This window comes from Siphateles boraxobius, unplaced genomic scaffold, assembly GCF_051911475.1.
Source record: "Siphateles boraxobius isolate OS27281-9 unplaced genomic scaffold, OSU_SipBor_1 6, whole genome shotgun sequence".
NCBI classification, from domain to species: domain Eukaryota; kingdom Metazoa; phylum Chordata; class Actinopteri; order Cypriniformes; family Leuciscidae; genus Siphateles; species Siphateles boraxobius.
In genome coordinates this window covers 41,085,001-41,092,500 of record NW_027509186.1, presented here as the reverse complement: position 1 = coordinate 41,092,500, position 7,500 = coordinate 41,085,001, and the positions used below count along the sequence as shown (strand labels likewise).

Genomic DNA, 7,500 nt, shown 5'->3' with positions numbered 1-7,500 from the left:
TATTTGTCTCATTATTTTTTCTAATTTTAATGCTCTTATCAACATGGAAAAGTGGATCAGCAGTAAGTTTGTTCTTAGCTGTGGTATCCATGTGCTTCTTTCTGAAGTCATCCATTGTAGAGCTTAGATCGGGCCCAAAAAATCAAGCCCGACCCGAGCCCGTGCGCATTGTGTCCGAGCCCGGCCCGACACATAAACTGTAATTATGAGCCCGAGCCCGATTTAAACCCGTCCATTTTTTTAATACTTGGGTCGTCATAACTGACGTTCTCAACTACTTTCTATGTTACTTTCTCCCGCCCGCAACATTTTTGTCCCGCTCCCGCCCGCAAATAGCCTCTTTTTTTGTAGGCTACCTCCAAATACTTTCACCTACGTGTCGCCACCATACACATCAGCATAAATGCTCCTGATAAATTATTTGTTATTAAAGCATTAACACACAAACCACTGTTATAACATAAAAGCAAGCAGGCTACTGAGTGCATGGTTTGGCATTACTGAATGCGCGCAAAGTGTGCTCCCTTAATAATTCCTAAAAAGCTGACATCAGTTCATCGCAATCTCACACATCTGTTATTATCAATGAAGCTGACTGCACAATGCATCTTTCATAATATATACACTTTGTTTGTTATAATTTGAGGATTTGCCAGTATACAGAATTCAGCACTGAACAAAAAGTCAGTTTTGAGCAGTGAGGGGAGTCTATTTTAAATGCTTCTGATTGGCCATTGCGTTCAAGAAATCAACACATATGTCTGTGATTGGCTACATCCCTCAACGCTGCAAACATGTTATAAAAAGAAACTCTGGCCTGTAAATTGTTTCTATTTAGTTTTAGTTGTTCTTGTTGCTTTTCTGCAACATATGAATAAAAATGTATTAGTTTTTATGTTTTATTCATAGATATTTCTAGTTTGCGGGAGTCCCGCGAATCTTTTTATTCTCCCGTATCCGCACACAGAGTGAGTGCATTACCGCTCGAGCCCACCCTCGCACACGGCCATCAAATCTAGTCCCGCGCCGCACTCTATTGCGTTGAGAGTGCACGTCTCTAGATCGGCGTCTCGCGCTCGCGCCATCCACTCAAAACGTAACGTTAGCCTACTACTCTTTGGCCGGGGCAAGCCCAAACAAGTACGTGCGGCGTGCCTGTTGTTTTGTTTCCGGTCTAGCTATCCGGTGTGATGTTGTAGTTGTTCTAACGTTACTAGTTGTTGCAACAGCATTTGATAAAAATACAAAGTTTGCTTGGCCAAAAAGAGCGTTAATTTGCGATAAAAAAATTGACGCCGTTAAAATGTGTTTGCGTTAACGCCGTTAATAACGCGTTTAACGCACAGCACTAATATATATATATACATTTTTCAGAAAACAAGGCTTAGTATCAAATCGATTAATCACATATAACAAATGTTTGTATATATATAATATGTGTATATATATATATATATATATATATATATATATACACATATTATATATTTACAAACATTTATGTTTTAAGTTTTTGCTTAAAACAAGAACAAATATCTGGCAATGGGGTACAAAAAATAAACTTAATTCAAACTTAATTATCTGACCACACTGATAGATAAACTCACTTAATTTTTAATAATTTGTTTTAGAAAACAAGACTTAATATCTTAAGTAGTGTAATGTACATACAAACGTACACACATACACACACATATATATATATATATATATATATTTACAAACTTTTATGTTAGATGCGATTAATTGCAATTAATCGATTTGACAGCACTAATCTGAAGTAATTTATCTTCTCAAGTAAATGTGTCTTAATTTAAGAATTGTTTAGACATTTGTACTGGAAAACAGGACAATAATAGTGAGTAATAAAGTATTTTTTTGTAGTGTACAGCCAAATTTCATCATGCTACACTGGATTTCTTAAAGGTGCAGTGCATGAAAGGGTTTACTCAGCCTCATGCCACAAAAGGAGATGTTTAGCAGAATGTTCACTTTGCTTTTTTCCATATAATGTGTCATGATTCCTGTCTTGTGTTCCCCTTGTTTTGTGTGGACTTCCTGTTCTGTGCCGACTTCCTGTTCTGTGCCATGTTTTGTAGTCCTTTGTAGTTCTTCTTGTGTATTAGTCTCCCCAGGTGTTTCTGGTTAGCCACGCCCCCTTGTTATCCTGTTTAGCTTGTTTGCCTGTGTATTTAAGCCCTGTGTCTAGTTCAGTCTTTGTGAGTTCTAATGTAACGATGTGGTTGAATCATAGGAGGAAGCAGGATTCATAAGCAGCACACTTTATTAACTAAACTCAAAACTAGACAAACTCAGGGAAACAGGAGATGGGAATCAAACCACCAACATACAATAACAAGAACTCACAAAGACTGAACTAGACACAGGGCTTAAATACTAGTGATGGGAAGTTCGGATCATTTTACTGACTCTCTTGTTCGATCTAGTTCATTGAAATGAACGAATCTTTTTTCGAGTCATTTCCTTTGGCTTTAAATGTTATACTTTTAACAGGCACATTCCCCGAACACATCCACCTACTTAATCTTGATCATATTCTGAATTAAGAAATCCTTATAATTCAGTCAAAAATTATTTACAGGGATCATAAATAATGAATTTACCTTCCGAGTCGTTCGTTCATTAATCACGTGACAGACGCAATGAACGGATCGTTCATGAACAACTCATCACGATTAAATACACAGGCAAACAAGCTAAACAAGATAACAAGGGGGCGTGGATAATCAGAAACACCTGGGGAGACTAATAAACAAGAAGAACTACAAAGGACTACAAAACATGGCACAGAACAGGAAGTCCACACAAAACAAGGGGAACACAAGACAGGAATCATGACAGAATGAAAGTGGATGGGGACTGGAGCTGTCAAGCTTCAAAAATGTCAAAAAAGCACTTTGAAAGTTTCATAAAATGGAGAAAAGACCAAAATTAAAGTCTTTTTTGCCTTCTTGCATAGATTTCAAATCTCATTTGTTAATAAAATCTTCAAACTAAGACGTATCACTCCAGATTATGCCTTCTGAACACTTCAAATATCGTCGCATGGACCACTTTTATGGTGCTTTTTGTCATTTTTGGGGATGTAGTCAACATCCACTCTCATTGTATGCTAAAAAGTAGCTTGTGCATGCTTTAAAACAACATCTTTTGTGTTTGAAGAAGAATGAGTCATGCAAGTTCATGCAAGTAGAAATTCAGACCCAAATATAAGATCTATGCATTCATATTTGTCTTAAACTTTTTGTTGGTTGTAGGAAGACTGAAGATTACACACACTATACTAATGTTCAGGAGTTTGGGGTCAGTAAAAAAAAGAAATGGGAAAGAAATTAATATTTTTATTAATCATTAAACTGATCAAACGTGACGGTTAAGACATTTGTAATGTTGCAAAAGATAAAGAATGCTGTTCTTTTAAACTTCCTATTCATCAATGAATCCTGCAAAATAAAACGCATCACAGTTTCCACAAAAAATATTATCCGTTCTCAACACTGATAATAATCATAAATGTTTCTTGATCATCAGATCATCATATTAGACTGATTTCTGAAGGATCATGTGACACTGAAGACTGATGCTGAAAATCACAGGAATAAATTACACTTTAACATATATTCACATAGAAAACTGCTATTTTAAACTGTAATAATATTTCACTGTTTAACTGTATTTTCATCAAATAAATGCAGCGTTGGTGAGCAGAAGAGGCTTTCTCGTATATAACTACGCCCACGTTCATATTTATAAACTAGTAACATTTCAGCAACACTTGATAACTATAGTTACTATTAAACCCGTCATACTCAAAATGAAGTGGATCACATGGAAACTCTCGCTATGAAACTACAGTCTCTCTTACACAGAAGTGACTCTGCTAACGGATGGTTCACGTTATTTCATAAAGCGAATTACGAAACTATAATTTTCCTAAAGTTACTGTTCCACCTCATACGAGCCGCTGCCAGCATTCATCCCTGCTTTCATTACTGTGCTTTAGAGTCTCACACGGGACGGGTTTGAGCCCAAAACAGCCCTCGGGGGTTCAGCTATACACACCAGTGCACGATGACATCACTGTGTGGGCACACACACCTCAGGCTATATGTGAGTGTGTGTGTGTGCCTGAGTGCGTGTTGTTAGTGTGGGTGAGTGAGTGTATATGTGTGTGTGAGTGAGTGAGTGAGTGTGTGCATGTGTTTGTGTCTGAGTGCATGTGTGTGAGTGTGTGTGTGAGTGAGTGTGTGCGTGAGTGTGTGTGTGTGTGTGAGTGCGTGCGTGTGTGTGTGTGAGTATGTGTGTGTGTGTCTGAGTGCGTGTTGTTAGTGTGTGTGTGAGTGAGTGAGTGCATGCTTGCGTGTGTGTGAGTGTGTGCATGTGTGTTTGTGTCTGAGTGCATGTGTGAGTGTGTGTGAGTGCGTGCGTGTGTGTGTGAGTGAGTGTGTGCATGTGTGTTTGTGTCTGAGTGCATGTGTGAGTGTGTGTGTGAGTGTGTGCATGTGTGTTTGTCTGAGTGCATGTGTGTGTGAGTGAGTGTGTGCATGTGTGTTTGTGTCTGAGTGCATGTGTGAGTGTGAGTGAGTGTGTGCATGTGTGTTTGTGTCTGAGTGCATGTGTGTGTGTGAGTGAGTGTGTGCATGTGTGTTTGTGTCTGAGTGCATGTGTGAGTGTGTGTAAGTGAGTGTGGGTGTGTGTAAGTGTATGTATGTGCATGTGTGTGTGAGTGAGTGTGTGCATGTGTGTTTGTGTCTGAGTGCATGTGTGAGTGTGTTTGTGAGTGAGTGAGTGCGTGCGGTTGTGTGTGTGTGAGAGTGAGTGTGTGCATGTGTGTTTGTGTCTGAGTGCATGTGTGAGTGTGTGTGTGAGTGAGTGTGTGCATGTGTGTTTGTGTCTATGTGCATGTGTGTGTGAGAGTGAGTGTGTGCATGTGTGTTTGTGTCTGAGTGCATGTGTGAGTGTGTGTGAGTGAGTGTGGGTGTGTGTAAGTGTATGTATGTGCGTGTGTGTGTGAGTGAGTGTGTGCATGTGTGTTTGTGTGTGTGTGTGTGTGTGTGTTTGTGTGTGTGTGTGTGTGTGTGTGTGTGTGTGTGTTGCATGTGTGTGCGTGTTTTCCGGCCATCTTAAGTTTCCTCAGCAGTGGACCTCCAGGCCTCTGGCTGTCGTGTGTGTGTGTGTGTGTGTGTGTGTGTGTGTGTGTGTGTGTGTGTGTGTGTGTGTGTGTGTGTGTGTGTGTGTGTGTGTGTGTGTGTGTGTGTGTGTGTGTTGCATGTGTGTGCGTGTTTTCCGGCCATCTTAAGTTTCCTCAGCAGTGGACCTCCAGGCCTCTGGCTGTCGTGTGTGTGTGTGTGTGTGTTCCTCGGCTGTCGTACACTCATAGAGCTGGAACATGTTTCTAGAGTAGCTTTTAACAAGCGATCACGTTTACCAACCGACTCACACTGACTAATGCAATACAACACTGCACACCACATAAAACACACACACACACAGTTAGTGAGGAAAGTCACACTAATGGCTGAGAGTGCATGTAGTTTATGCTATTTAGATTAATGGTTTATACATATATACAAGCGTGCAAAAGTTTGGGATTGGTACCTTTTTTAATGTTTTTGGATATGCTCGCCATTTATTTGATAAAAATACAGTAAAAACAGTGAAATATTTTTACAATTTAAAATAACTCTTTTCGATTTTAATATATATTAAAGTGTAATATATTCCTGTGATCAAATCTGAATTTTCAGCATCATTACTCCAGTCTTCAGTGTCACATGATCATTCAGAAATCACTCTAATATGATGATTTGATGATCAAGAAACATTTATGATTATTATCAATGTTGAAAACAGTTCATATTTCTGTGGAAACTGATATATTTTATTTTTCAGGATTCTTTGGTGAATATGAGGTTAAAAATAACAGCTTTTATTTGAAATAGAATCTTTTGTGATATTATAAATGTCTTTACTGCCACTTTAGATCAATTTAATGCATCTAGGCTGAATAAAACTATTAATTTTACTTTAAAAAAAAATTACACTGACCCCAAACTTTTGAACGGTAGTGTAGTTTAAATGTGTCAAAGACTAGTTTTTGTGACTTGTTTGAATAGTGAGTGCGGTTTATAGTGTAAAGTTTTGAAGTTTAATTTTCAGTGAGATTCTGTAGTTTTCTAATTCAAGACTTAATATACTTTAAATTACTTATTTAAGATAGACAGTTGTTTAAAAGTGACTAGCTCATCAACTGCTGTTTGACTACAGAGTGAAATGTGACTAAAGTGTATTTAAAGAGGACCTACTATACTTGTTTTCCGTGTTCATCTTTCTTTAGTGTGTGATGTTGCTGTTTGAGTTATTCTCTATATCAGTGTTTCTGAACTCCTGAAACGCCTCCACTGTAGTCTTGAGTTTCTTCCGGGAACGAACACGTCACAATATTCCTCATTATAATAATTAATACGCAGAATAAAGGGGCGGGGCCTGGTTAAGTTAGTTAGTAGTGTGTTAAACTGGCGGTTATGGTAAGAGCGGGACATTTCCCAAACACACTCGAAGCGCTCGACCAATCACAACACACTGATCCAGCCGACCAATCAGAGCACAGTGTGCTTTTCAGAAGGAGGGGCTTCATAGAGACAGGAAGTAAACAGAGCGTTACTGACAGACTGGGAAGAGAGGAGCCGCAACAATGGAGAATATGAGGAAAATAATCAACATTCAAGCAGGAAAACATGTTCTAGTAGAGGACAAAAATGACATCAAGACTATATAAAAGGGCATTATATGGCCTCTTAAAAATGTCAGTGCAGTTCAACTGTACACTCTACAATTCTGACTGAAACTTTCCATCAGAGAGGAGAAAACTGAATTACACACTTCAGTTAGCGAAGCACTCGCACACACTCACAAACCACCAGCTTCAAGATCTTATCTGACTCACTTAACTGAAACTAGACACTGAGAGAGAAAGAGTAGGAGGGGATCTCATCATCCTCATCATCATCATCTGGTTTAAAACAATGCGTATAGAGGCGGGAGAGAAGAGCTCAGTCTCTCTCACCTGAAGGTGTGTGTGACAGCTGAAACCACAGACGCTTTCAAGGGTTCGGTTACGGCAGGAAAACGGGGCGAGAGCCTCCTTTAATCTCCTTAAACCAGACTGAGCGATTCGAGATACACCGATGATGGATTGAATACAGTACAACAGTGTCAGTCACAAATCAACAGTGTTCACCGTGGAGAAGATAACTACTAATTTCACGGGAGATCAGCCTGTGCTGTGAGAGAAAACGAAAATGCAATTTAACAAAATAATGCTTTGAAAAATATTTTTTATAACAAAAGTTGTAATTATCATTTTAAGAGATCTTAAATTTGGAGATGGAAAAATGGGAATCTTGATAGATGTTGTAATAGTGCATATTTTCTCTCCATCTTTTTGAATATATATATATATATATTTATATGCATTTT

At 38.6% G+C, this 7,500-nt stretch overlaps 1 long non-coding RNA gene across 2 annotated transcripts in view; it reads left to right on the top strand.

Moving 5' to 3' along the window:
* The window catches only part of LOC143715484 (uncharacterized), a 71,557-nt gene that overhangs the window by 63,425 nt on the left and 632 nt on the right, over positions 1-7,500 (top strand). The gene's annotated exons all lie outside the window — the stretch shown is intronic.